At 35.3% G+C, this 14,351-nt stretch overlaps 1 protein-coding gene and 1 non-coding gene across 5 annotated transcripts in view; both read right to left on the bottom strand.

The window, feature by feature from the left end:
* The window catches only part of CADM2 (cell adhesion molecule 2), a 1,068,981-nt gene that overhangs the window by 564,097 nt on the left and 490,533 nt on the right, over positions 1-14,351 (bottom strand). The gene's annotated exons all lie outside the window — the stretch shown is intronic.
* LOC132532897 (U6 spliceosomal RNA) lies at positions 7,517-7,618 on the bottom strand. The gene has a single exon (XR_009544818.1). It is a non-coding gene; the product is annotated as a U6 spliceosomal RNA (small nuclear RNA).

Consider the following 14,351-nt stretch of genomic DNA (forward strand, 5'->3'; position numbering starts at 1 on the left):
ATGTATGCTGTCATATCATCTGCCAACAGTAAATCTAACTTCCTATCTTCCAGTTTGTATCCCTTTAAACTCTTTATTTTGTCTTAGTTCAATGGCTAGGACTTCCATGACTGTTGAATAGTAGGGGAGACTCTTCGCAGCCCTGTCTTGTATCTCACCATAAATGGAAATATTTTAGTTTCCGTCTATTGAGTAAAAAATGATTTTTTACCAGGTTTTACATGGATGTTCTTATGCCCATAAACAATTGACTGACTGTTAGATTACTTGATAAAGGAAAGCCAGCTCTGTCTCTATCCCAACATATTTGGTTCTTGGAACACTATATTTCATATAGTCATACTACATTTTCTAAAATGTAAATTTTAAAATTACATTGAAATTGTTTGGAGCATTGTAAAAGCAATTCTATTTAAATGCTTGTGGTGATTCACCACAAAAACAGTCATTATACTGATGGAATATAATTTACCTTTCTGGGATTTTCTTTGTTCTAATACTATGATTATCTTCCCTATAATTTTAAAAATGTGTTTTTCTTTTGTTCTGAAACTTAAAATTTCTTCTTGTCCTATTCAGAATTCCAATAATAAATACAAAAAACTTGAGTTTTTATTGGCTAAGAAAGAAAAGAATCTGTGACTTTTCTCTCTACTGAGCTCCCAATCTATTTTTTTTTCTTTGAATGGCTATTCCCTCTAAAGATTTTCTTAAATAACTACGAGAGATATGATCACAATCAATCATCAAGTGATAAAGTGGGATTAAGATGATGAATGGGGAAAAAAATTCTCCTAATATCTACATTTGGGGAAAGAGGTGATAAAATGAATGTCAGTGTGACTTCTAATTCTCAACTTTTCAATACAGGTAACAGAAATAGTTACATAGAATATATCTTAAATGAATAGTTGCATATATATATATATATCTTAAATGAATGGATAAAATAGACCTCTGTCTTGAAGATTCAGCACAGGTGTGTTTTTATACTGGAAATTTTATACCAGGAATTTCCTGTATGATGTTTTTTCCTTATATAGACAGAGGAATAACTAAATATTGAAAAAATACATTTCTTAATTTACAGTTATGCACAATACACAATGCTGGTAATCTCTAGGGTCTATCAATATTCAAGATCCAGGCCCTGCCAAAGAATGTTTTTTGAGAATCATGGCACTATATGTATGAACACAGATTCAAAGTAAAAAAAAAAAAAGAAGAAGAAGAAGAAGAAAGAAAGTAATAAAACACAAGGGAAATATTAATCATTGTAAAGGTGCTAGAGAAAAAGTGTGGGCTTCAGGCGGTAGCACAGTGAGTTAAGTGCAGGTGGCACAAAGTGCAAGGGTCAACTCAAGGATCCCAGTTCTAGCTCTGGCTCCCCACCTGCAGGGGAGTCGCTTCACAAGCTGTGAAGCAGGTCTGCAGGTGTCTTTCTCTCCCCCTCTGTCTTCCCCTCCTCTCTCCATTTCTCTCTGTCCTATCCAACAACGATGACATCAATAGCAACAATAATAACTACAACAATAAAAAGGGCAACAAAGGGGAATAAATAATAATAAAAATAAATTAAAAAATTAAAAGTATGTGTATCATAAAAGAGGATTCATAAATGAAGAGATAGTTGGAATTGACCTTGAAAGAAGGACTGAATGAGGGAAGAAATTATAAGTGTTCTGTTGGGCTTCATAGTCTTTGTAATTAAATTGATATTATAACTCAAAGTAAAAATTTCTGAGTGATGAGTAAATAGAACAATAATAAAGATTCTAGAGTTATATATATATTTTATTTAGTCCCTTTTGTTGCCCTGTTGTATATAATTCTTAAAAAATGAAAATGTATTTTGTATAAGATAACAAAATAACCTTGTATCCATTCTGTTATCATTTTATAATACACATATATTTATATTCACTTCTATTAGATATACTAATATATCTACATCTCACTTCACTTTACCTTTTTTTTATATACCTTTGTAACTTTCAAACTGGCTTTTCAGCTTTTCCACAAAATTAATCTAAATTGTAGGAAAATTAAACATAAGAAGCAGAAATAAACCTTAGACTCTGTTACACTGCTGATGGGAATTCCTTGAGTAATTTTAAACATATTTGTGTATACTCAAAAAAATTTTAAAAATTACAATAAAACTGTAACATAATTATACATAATAACACATTTATTGAAAGGCATTAGTGTTTTCTTTTTAAATATTTTTTACATTTATTTATTTATTTTCCCTTTTGTTGCCATTTTTTTAAATTGTTGTTGTAGTTATTATTGTTGTTATTGATGTCATCATTGTTAGATAGGTGGGGAGCAGGGGGAGGGGGCTGGAACCTGGATCCTTACACTGGTCCTTGAGCTTTTTGCCACCTGCCCTTAACCTGCTACGCTATTGCTTGACTCCCTACTAGTGTTTTGTTAACATAAAAACTCCAAAACATGTTTGCATGTTTATTTAAATAAGGAAAATAAAATTGTTTTTTCAATATGTTAAATAGGTACATAAATTGTTCATGGATACTTTTATATCACCATATCGACTCACATATGAAATCTAATAGTCAAGGGTTACATAATACTGTCTATTATATTGTGTGGTCTAGAAATCTAATTTATAGTGACTCAAGTAGGTACAGGGTCAGAGCTTAGACAATGTCTAGGAATGGCTGCCAAAGAGACCATCAGTCTCAAATATCAATTGTCTCAACCAGGCTTGAGGCTATTGAGATAATGGATGGTTCAAAATGGTGTCTGCTGAGACCAAACCACTCTGACTTTTTGTTATAAAAGTGCTTATAATCAGGAAGTCAGTCAATATGAGCAGAGGTGAACTTCAGATGAACTGACAGGCAGATATAAAACACTTCTTTGAAAGCGGTTTCTCATATTCCTAAGGGAAAATATTTGTTAGGTATAAACCCAAATCTCCACACCATCAAGCATGGGAAGAAAGTCATTTTATCATTTTTTGTCTATAAGTCAACATTTTTCATTCCACTTATTATTATTCTTTATTTTGGCCTTCTTTGTTTTAGTTTGGGCATTTTATCTACTCTGTTTTTATATTCAGACTGTTTTTATAGGCAGACTGTCCTAGAGATTTAACTAGTATAAGTTTTTTAATGAACATATATGTGAATACACATATATGTGCATTCACATAGTCCAGTGTAAAAACGCATTCACATGCTATTACGAAGACAATATTTTATTTGCATGGTGAATCCAATCACTTAGTTGTTTGAGTTTGTGGGTTTTGACATCTGTTGACATCTGTCTATTTAAAAGCAAAGTTAATCATTAATAGAATTATTCTACTGAGAAGGACCTTTGGGAAACTTCCAGTTCTTGGGATAGTAAATAAGTTACACTGGTCATACTAGAAAACAGCACCCATATACCGCAGACTTTAAGAACTGTGTTCAAGTAGTTTTGTTTGGAAGTCTTTTCTTGCGTAGCTATGTCCATGCTGTCACGTCCATCCAGACCATAGGCTTCTGTTCTTTAAACTGAGTCATTTTCTACTTAGCAACTTACAAGTTCTTTACTGGAAAAACTGTGACAGCAATGTTTTAAAGACATCACTAGGGTGAATGTACAGAATATTGTTTGATCACAATATAATGCCTTTTCTTGTGCTATGAAAGGTGAAGGTAATAAAGGTGACAAAATAATAATTAGTGTAACTAGTGATATGTACCGAGTTACTTAGCAATGTTCTCCTAAACTTCCTTTACTTCTGAATTCAAAAGGAATTTTAAATCTTCTGCAATTATGTTTTATTGTGGCTCTCACTTTTAAACATTCATTTCAGCAAAAAAAAACTTAATGAGGTTGATTATTATGAAAAAATAAGTTACTATGAGTAGACAGGGGCCCTAGGTCAGATTGATAGGGTTTACAGTTAACAGTATTTATATAGTCTTCCCATAATTGGGAGCTACTCTCTGCCTTGATTCAGCTTTCTAATCCCATTTCCAATTCTGACTCCTAGAATCCTACCCCAGTAGGGAAAGACAGGAACAGGCTGGGGGTGGGGGGGGGGGGGGTGGGGCGGGGTATGGATCCACCTGTCAGTGCCCATGTCCTACAGAGAAGAAATTACTGAAGCCAGATCTCCCATATCTGTACCCCATAAAGATCTTTAATTCATAGTGTCAGAGAGATAAAGAATGGGGAAACTTCTGATGGAGGGGAGGGGATATGGGACTCTGATGGTGGGAATTATATGGAAAAGTACCCCTCTTATCCTACAATCTTGTTGATCATTAAATCACTAATAAAAGACTTTTTAAAAAGAAAAAAAATTTTTGGATGCATATGTTAGAATTTGAACAAGTTATTTAGGATGCGACTTACATTACAACTGTTCAGCAAGATATATGTATATTTTATTTGTACAGCAAAGTTGTTTAGGTTGTAGATGTGGATCATTTGGTCTGTAATACTTACACAGACCAATGCAAATAGAGATAGCTATGGCAATATTAAGTCAACAGAACAGCGTATAAGGATACAAAGCTACATTGTGCGATTTTCTTTTGTAGAACATATAACGGATTTTATCACATTTATTTATGTTAGTAGTTACTTAGGAACTAACATCTACAACACAAAAGATACTCAACAACAAGTGAATTAATACATGAATGAAATAATAAACTTTGTTACTCAGTGATATAAAATGAGAGAATAATCAGAGCCAAGTGCAGTACTTTTTTAGGGTGGAGAAAATGATACAATGGTTATGCAAAAGACTTTCCTGTCTGAGTCTCAGAAGTCTTAGATTCAATCCCAGGCACCACCATAAACCAGAACTGATAAGTGTTGTGATAAAAGGAAAAAAAGAGAAAATTAAAATCAGAACAAAAGGTGGCAATTTGGGGAATACAATTTTGGGAAGAGATACATTTAGCTAGATCCATAGCAACTAACACAATTCAGCTGGAGAAATGAATCAACTGGGAAAGTAATGTTGACCTTCATCTCTGAAGTTCCAGATTCAACTCTGGCAACTGTGTGATACGTGAAGCAGAGGGGTGCACTTCCCTTTTCCTCTTCTTTTGACTTCAAATGAAATTTTACAAAATGTCCATAGTTTTGCTTTCTAAGTATTTATGCCCTTGCAAAAGGGTAGCCACAAGGATCTTTAAAATGATGAATTTCTGGGATTAACAGGGAAAAGAGAAGAAATCATTTCTGTAGCATATTTTAACCACTTACTTTGACAGAAAGTTAAATATTTGTATTGCTTTTTCAGTTTTCCTTATTTGTAAAAGAATTAGTGTTTAGAGAGAGGGATAAAAAGATTATTAGAATGTTTTATGAAAGATTTTCTGGCAGTCAGGTGGTAGCGCAGTGGGTTAAGCTCAGGTGGCGCCAAGTGCAAGGACTGGCGTAAGGATCCCGGTTCTAGCCCCCGGCTCCCTACCTGCAGGGGGTTTGCTTCACAAGCAGAGAAGCAGGTCTGCAAGTGTTTATCTTTCTCCCCCCTCTCTGTCTTCCCCTCCTCTCTCCATTTCTCTCTGTCCTATCCAACAATGATGACATCAACAACAATAATTACAATGATAAAAAAACAAGGGCAACAAAAGGGAATAAACATTTAAAAATATTTATTAAAATATTTATAAAAAAGAACAAGAAAGAGAAGGAATAAGAGGAGAGAGTAAAGGAGGAGGAGAAGAAGAAAGGAGGAGGAGGAGGAGGGGGAGGAGAAGAAGAAGGAGAAGGAGAAGGAGAAGGAGAAGGAGAAGGAGAAGGAGAAGAAGAAGAAGAAGAAGGAGAAAGAAGAAGTAAGGAGAAGGAGGAGAAGGAGGAGAAGGAAGAGGAGGAGAAAACTGGTCACCTAGAAACAGTGGTGGGCTTGTGTAGCACCAAGCCACAACAATATATAAAACTATTTAGAATGAAATGCCATTTTTACCAAATTTGAAAAAAAAAAAAATTTCCAAGAGACATGGAATTTCTATATTCTAAAAATCTTATGGTTTTGAAAAATATGATTACAAAACTTGACTATAGGTCTCCTGGTATCTTCACATAAGAAAAATATGCCACATAAGCAAATTTAGTATTTATTATTTTTTAGTTTAGATTTTTTTTCTTAGAATCAGATAATATGAATAATTAGTTGAAACCTGTCATGGCTGAAAAATATAAAGTGAATAATGTATAAACTTCAATTTTCAAGCAAACCTACATTTTAATTCAGTAATATTACTTAAGCAAGATTTCTTAGTTACATAAATTTTTGGTTAGATAATTAACAACAGCTAATCAGTTTTGGATTTTATGAGATAGCATTTTCAGTAAGACTAGTTCAAAAAGATTAAAAAAAAAAAAACCCTAAACTGTAGACTTTTTTTCACTGAAGGTTATCTAACTATAGATCCTGACTCACAGAGACAAGTAGATAGTAAAAAATTAAATTTTAAGAGAAAATAAATTTTCTTAGAACACATGTAGTAGAGAAATATTGACTGTGGACTATTAATTTGCACTCACCATGATATTTGTGTTTTAATAAAAAGCACCTAACATAAATGGCATAATTAAGCAATTATAAAGTCTTATTCCAAAAAAATGTGCATACTTCTATAGTTTAAGGATTAAAAACAGCTGGTAGCATTTAATGGACACAAATGAAACTACGTGATACTCAAATCTGATTAGACTAATACTTAGTTCAGGCAGAGAAAGAACTTTCCACAAGTGCTTTGTAACCATCTATAGTTAGTATTTTTGTAACTGCTTCAGACAAGCTGTGTTGTTCTGTCTCTGATAGCACAGGGTTTTGTTGCACAGTTCTTAGAATACTCCTCAATTTTCTTTGCAATGCAGAGATTACAGATACAGGGAATCTTTCCTTCTGGTTCTCACTGTCTTATTCACTCCACTTGGAAACTCAGAGTGCCTAGCACAGTGATTTTTACAATGTTAACTATTGGTAATTTGCTTTTTAGTGAACAAATCAATTACCAGTGTGGTGTTTTGCCATTCTGTACATAAAGCTGGTGTCCTCAAAATTGCATTTTATTTAAATTACTGCCCAACAATGTTATTCTGAAAAAATCGTTAAATCCATTTTGTATTTAGGAACACATTAACAGCGGTCAGTAATTTAGCTATTAATGTGAAGTGTCATTTCGCCAGGGATCCATCCTGTGGAATGGATGATACGGAAACGTTTATTAGAAGAGTTTTAAAGTGCTTATGTGCAGTCCAAAGCACTCAATTTCTAAGCTAAATGCTTCACTAGTTCACTCTCTGGCAAGTCTATATGACTTTGGCTTTAAATTAGACAGTGAGGCATCCTCACATTCTAACGTGAAATTTACATTCTGCACTGCTTTTCTCATGTGCTTCGGTAACTCAAATAATACATTACTTTCCTAGCATGTGGAAGTTTCAAAAGGCTACCAGACTATTATGTTTTGTGATTCTCAGAATAGCAATGGTTTTATTAGGGGGGAAATTAAAATCTATTCTGTAGATTAAAAATCCAAGACTTTTGGAAGTTTCAGCTTCTTGTGCCTGGGTCATGCTAATCTTCTCTGTATTATTCCAATTTTAGCATATGTGCTGCAGAAGGGAGCAGAATTGCAGGTTCTTTATGAAGGAGCCAAAAGTTTGCTGAGTGGTTAATTCAAAATGTATACTCAGTGTCGACGACTTTGGTCTTTCATTATCTTCCCTTTAAAATGATATAACACCAATGACAACAGTAACAGTGGAATTTTAAAGATAAGTAGGAAAATATTTACACTGAGGATAACTTTCTTGACATTCTGAAGTCATAATCATCAAATGTATTCAGATTCTGCCCCCCCCCCCCCCGCTGCTGCTTTATTCTTTCGTGGCATCGTAACCTCTAATAACCAATGCTTTCTCATGCATTTAAGATATACCTATGTTTGTTAAGGCAATTAATAGAATGAAGACAAATAGTTGTCCCAAGACATTAGTCTTCATTCTTTGACCTATTTAAAAATTCTTATTTTGAATTGCACAAATTCTCTCCTCAATTAGTTTAAGAAGTGTCAGGACAGTTTGGATATTAGAAATTGTCTTGCTAGACAGATGTGAGTTACTGTACATTATTTTCTTCTTAAACAATGACTATCTGTGGAATGTGATAAAGTGTTTACAAGAAAGGAAGGAAGGTAGGAAGGAAGGAAGGAAGGAAGGAAGGAAACAAGGAAGGAAGGGAGAGTGGGAGGGAAGAAGGAAGGGAAGAAAGAGAAAAGAGAGAAAGAAAGATAGAAAGAAAGGAAGGAAGGAAGATAGAAAGGAAGGAAGGAAGGAAGGAAGGAAGGAAGAAAGAAAGAAAGAAAGAAAGAAAGAAAGAAAGAAAGAGAGAGAGAGAAAGAAAGAGAGAAAGAGGGAGAGAGACTGAGACTACTTGGGGCAAGCAGTAGGGCAGTGGGTTAAGCACACATGGCGCGAAGCACAAGGACCAGCATAAGAATCCCACTTAAAGCCCCCGGCTCCCTACCTGCAGTGGGGTCGCTTCACAGGCAGTGAAGCAAGTCTACAGGTGCCTGTCTTTCCCTCCTCTCTTGATTTCTCTCTTTCCTATCCAACAACAGCAAGGACAACAAAATGGGAAAAATGACCTCTAAGAACAGTGAATTTGTAATGCACGCACCCAGCCCCAGAGATAACCCTGGAGGCAATTAATTAATTTATTAATTAATTAAAAAGAAAGAAAGACTAATTCTCTATGTTATATTACATTTCTCACATGGCCTATTGAGAATTATGACACACTGATCACTCTGACCCTCATCATAAGGGCTTCTGTTAATATTTTTGTTTCTCTTCAACCTAACAATTTTGGTTGTGTTGCTGTTTGCTGTCCCAGGGTCTCACATTTGTCTGATCTCTTTGATTCCAGGTCAACTTTGTTAATCTTTTCACTTCAGGTAATGAGAGAGAGTTTATATCACTTGAATTTCCTAAGGAAACTCAGAAGGAAGGAAGGAAGGAAGGAAAGAAGGAAGGAAGGAAGGAAGGAAGGAAGGAAGGAAGGAAGGAAGGAAGGAAGGAAGGAAGGAAGGGAGGGAGGGAGGGTGAGGGAGGAAGAAAGGAAGGAATGAGGGAACAAAGGGAGGAACTAACAGTGAATAACACCAGGAGTGGAAGAGTTGCCATGTAGTCACGGAGTCCCAGTAATAGCCATGGTGACAAAATAAAATAAATCTGAAAATCAAATTACAATAAGGAATCTGGTGGTTGGTGTCTTCATAAAAAACAGTATCATTTTGGTCGAAATAGCAGCAGTCTCAAGAGCATTGTTTAAAAAAAGTGTGGATAAATGTTTTTCTCTCCTTTATTACTACGTTGCTATTGTATCCCCCCACCCCCCCGTTTTCTTTTCTTCATTGCTCAATAACATGTTAGTAACTGAAAACTCAGTGGGGGGAAAAAGCCCCTATTCTTGACTTTCAAATAAATACTATTGAATATCTAATTTCTGAAGATGGATTTGCAAGGCATGTTACAGCATTGCCTCAGCTGCCCTAATTTGCCTATTTCTGTAAACAAGTTTTATTCCCTTATAGACTTTGCCTTACTGTAGCCCACCATCTTCTAAAGCAAAATACAAATATCTAGACAAACCCTGTCAAATGTAGACATTTAATGTAGATTTAACATCTCTATTTTCTTTCATTATTCCAGGTGAAAAGCACACAGATTGCTATTTCATATCAAAACCTTCCTTCTCTTTTGTTTCTTTTTAAATATAATATTTTATTTACATCACAAATATTTATGAAAACTAGAAGGAAGGAAGAAAAGAAAGAAAGAAGGGGGAGGAAAGAAGGAATGAAGGACAGAAGGGTGGGAAGATATAAGGAGTGATAAAGAAACAAACTTTGTTTCATTCTCCTAAACATTACACATTAAGAAATTGTCTCTGGGAGTCGGGCTGTAGCGCAGCGGGTTAAGCGCAGATGGCGCAAAGCACAAGGACCGGCATAAGGATCCCGGTTCGAACCCCGGCTCCCCACCTGCAGGGGAGTCTCTTCACAGGCGATGAAGCAGGTCTGCAGGTGTCTAGCTTTCTCTCCTCCTCTCTGTCTTCACCATCTCTCTCCATTTTTCTCTGTCCTATCCAACAACGACAACAACAATAATAACTACAACAATAAAACAAGGGCAACAAAAGGGAATAAATAAATTAAATATTAAAAAAAAAAGAAATTGTCTCTGTCCAGCAAGATAGATCACAGTCTTCAGCTTCTCAGAAGACAGAAGCTGATGGTGGCTTCCTGAACCTGTGCAACAAAGATGTTTGGATTCCCTGGACAGACTACCCCACCCATGTGTCCTGGAGCTCTGATTCCCCAGAACCCTGCCCCACTAGGGAAAGAGAGAGACAGGCTGGGAGTATGGATTGACCTGTCAATGCCCATGTTCAGTGGGGAAGCAATCACAGAAGCCAGACCTTCCACTTTCTGCATCCCACAATGATCTTGGGTCCATACTCCCAGAGGGATAAAGAATAGGAAAGCTATCAGGGGAGGGGATGGGATATGGAGTCCTGGTGGTGGAAATTGTGTGGAGTTATATCCCTCTTATCCTATGGTTTTGTCATTGTTTCCTTTTTATAAATAAATAAAAAAAATAATTGTTTGGCAAACATCCTCTAAAAATAATGTCATAAGATTAACTACTTTTATTTATAATATTTTACATTATATAAACAAACTTGCTTTACATTATATACATGAGAGTTTGATTCTGAGTTAAATTATTTTAACTTTATTCTTTATGTTATTGATAACTGGATATTTTTATTAAATTAAATATCATCACTACACTGACTTTTTTGTAAACACAGTTTGTGTCCTGATTGTCTTTGAAAGGTTTAGGTAACTCACATGATTTCAAATACATGGTATATACCAGTATAAAATTGTTGACTGAATCAATGGAATGCAATTACTTTAACTGGAGAAGTTAAAATAATTAATTATACTTATTGTATGTAATTTAATACTTATTATTATTATTATTATTTTTACCAGACCCCTGCTTAGCACTGGCTTATGGTGGTACTAGGGTTTGTATCTGAGGCTTTTGAGCTGTAGGTATGAGAGTCTTTGCATAACCATTATGCTATGTACCCCCACCCGAATACTTTTGATATTATAGAAATTATAGAAAATAGTTTGTTTGCAACTCACAGAAAAGGTGATAAATTAATTTATATTCAGATTTCACACTAACTAAAGCTCATTAGTAGTTATATGTGAACTTTTCTCTTATCACGAAATATATAGTTCCCAAACTCACTTCAAATTCCAGTTCATATTAATTATCTGCTGAACTTTGTCTTTGTGAACAGCAGGTGTTAAATGAAACCATACTCACTGAGAAATAGAATGGAAAAAAATCTATCAATCTGTCTTTCATGACTAGTTTTTGTTTTTGTCTTTTTGATTAGTGATTAAATAGTGACATACAAGTTTTTTAAGATATCAAAAGTATAGTACCACACAATAGGCTTCACTAAAATTCTGTGTCCCTAGCCCCATACTTACAACTATCAAAGTTCTCTTGGAGTTTTAGTAACAGGAGAGTTGAGTTGGGAGGTAGCACAGTGGATTAAGCCCACATGGCGCAAAGTACAAGGACTGGCAAAGGATCCTGGTTCGAGCCCCCGCTTCCCACATATAAGAGTCACTTCACAGGTGGTGAAGCAGGTCTGCTGGTGTCTTTCTCTCTCTCCCTCTCTGTCTTCCCTTCCTCTCTCCATTTCTCTCTGTCCTATCCAACAATGATGACATCAACAACAATAATAATAACTACAACAATAAAACAAGGGCAGCAAAAGGGAATAAATAAATATTAAAAATGTTTTAGTAACAGGTTGGGTACTTTTTTGTAATTAAAAAAATATTTATTTATTTATCCCCTTTTGTTGCCCTTGTTGTTTTACTGTTGTAGCTATTGTTGTTGTTGTTACTGCTGTCATTGTTACTGGGTAGGACAGAGAGAAATGGAGAGAGGAGGGGAAGACAGAGAGGGGGAGAGAAAGATAGACACCTGCAGACCTGCTTCACCACCTGTGAAGCGACTCCCCTGCAGGTGGGGGGCTGGGAAGTGGGGGGCTGGAATGGGGATCCTTAAATTGGTCCTTGGGCTTTGTGCCACGTGCGCTTAACCTGCTGCACTACCACAACCCTCCCTACTTTTTTGTCTTTGAAAATTTGTTTCTTTCCTCTAGATTCCACATATGAGCAGAATCTTCAAGTAATTACCTTTTACCTACTTAACTTACATCACTAAGCATAATTACCTCCAGTAACTATGACAAATTTTACATAGACAACTCAAAGAAATATTAAAATTAAAAGGTCCTGTGATGATGAAACATAACATTTTAGCTATCATTGCTCTGTCTTGGAACTAGGACAATGTATGAATCTATGAATGCCCATAACAGAGAATCATTGACCATAATTCTGACTGACCTGATTGCCAAGGAATGTTCTCAACTACCTGTTATTCATTTATAATTATAGCTTACAATACTTTGGGATACAAAAAATATATATTTTTGATAAGCTTTAGTGGTTATGAGTGTTTATAAATAAATGAATAAAATAAAAGGCAAAAGAAGTGTCACTATTTCTTTTGATTTAAATTATTATTATACTCATTACCTACTATTTATACACTGTTGGAAGAAGACATGTCAAGACATATTAAAACATTAATGATACATAATATTTTGTACAATAATTGGAAGGTATCAATGAAAATGGCTAGTTCTTTGCAAAATGAGATGAGTGATACTTCTCCTCATCATTGTTATGTTTCCCCTGTAACAAAGTTTTCTTTTTAATATGTATTTTGTGAGAGAGAGCGATTGAAGAGCAGTGCCATCCTGACACATTCTGGGAACTGAAAACTCACAAATGAGTTCTGCCTATTGAACCGCCTCTCAGGTTGCAAGCTTTTTTTTTTTTTTCTGTTTACAAAAGTATAAATTGAATTTTATAAGTCAGTACATGATTTGTAACAAAATAGTGATTTGTATATATTTTACATAATAAAAAATTGAAGGGTTAAAATGGAAAGATGCTTAGCCTAAGAATTAATAAATCCCATGCCTGATATGTTTGAGACCCTAGGTTCGGTTCTTGGCAGGGCACAGAAGCAACATCGACAGTACCAAGAACAAAGTGTGTGATGAATGGATGGTGGTGCTGTGATTTGCTATCTCTCCCTCTCCCCCTCCCTGTCTCTCTCCCTCTCCCCCTCCTCTCCCTCTCCTTCTCCCCTCCCCCTCCCCCTCCCTCTTCTTCTCCCCTCCCTCTCTCCCATCGATTTCCCCCTCCCTCTCCCCTCCCTTCTCTCCTCCCCCTTTGCCCCTCCATCTCCCCCCTCCCCTCCCTTCTCTCCTCCCCCTTTGCCCCTCCATCTCCCCCCTCCCTCTCCCTCTCTCTCTACCTCTATTGGTATCTATATCTCAATCTCTTTCTCTTTCCCACCCCTCTCCTGACTGGAGTCTCAGAAGTGGCTCTACAAAACTGCAAATGTAGAGAAGACCTGGACTTGTTCTGCAGCATTATAATTTTTTAAGGTATTAAAAAAAGAAGAAAAGAAAAAGAATCCCATGAATTCTTTCTGATACAGTTACATGAAAGAAGAGACTGGAAGGATTTAGCACATGGAGAAATAATTAGGAAAGCTCTGGTTTAAGGAGGTATGAATGTTTGTTAGGTAATATGGACATCCAGAGCATATAAAAATAATATTTATTCAAGTAAAATATGTTGGATTTTTAGAATGCCTATATTTATGTTCAAATTCCTTCACATCTATTTTGCACAATACCAAGCAATTTGTTGTTCCCAGTGTATACCTTTGCAGTACTAATAATGCATTAACCTCAATTATATCCATGGTATGTAGATATAAGTATGCATATATTTCACTGAAATATTTTCAAAGAGAAGTCACCTTTACTCTCTAAAATATACTATTGAAAGCTAACTTTGAAGAGTGCATAGCAAGTCACTAAAAGTTTCTCACATTCCCAAGCAAAAATAATAGTATAAGGTCTTAAATCAGTGTTGCAAAATTCATGAATTTCTTAGTTTGTGAGAGATATATTTTCATTTTATTCCTGTCTGTAGTATTTTTTTCTAAATTAATCTCTCTATCCCACATTGGCACCATTTTATCTGGTTCAGAACCTGAGCTAAAATCATAAGATAAAAATATAATGCCTATATCAGGCCGATATGATCACGAAACTACAAAATCCCTTTATGTTTATATAATTCAGTCACATATGATCTTCTTATTATCAT

The sequence above is a fragment of the Erinaceus europaeus genome, chromosome 14 (assembly GCF_950295315.1).
Source record: "Erinaceus europaeus chromosome 14, mEriEur2.1, whole genome shotgun sequence".
NCBI classification, from domain to species: Eukaryota; Metazoa; Chordata; class Mammalia; order Eulipotyphla; family Erinaceidae; genus Erinaceus; species Erinaceus europaeus.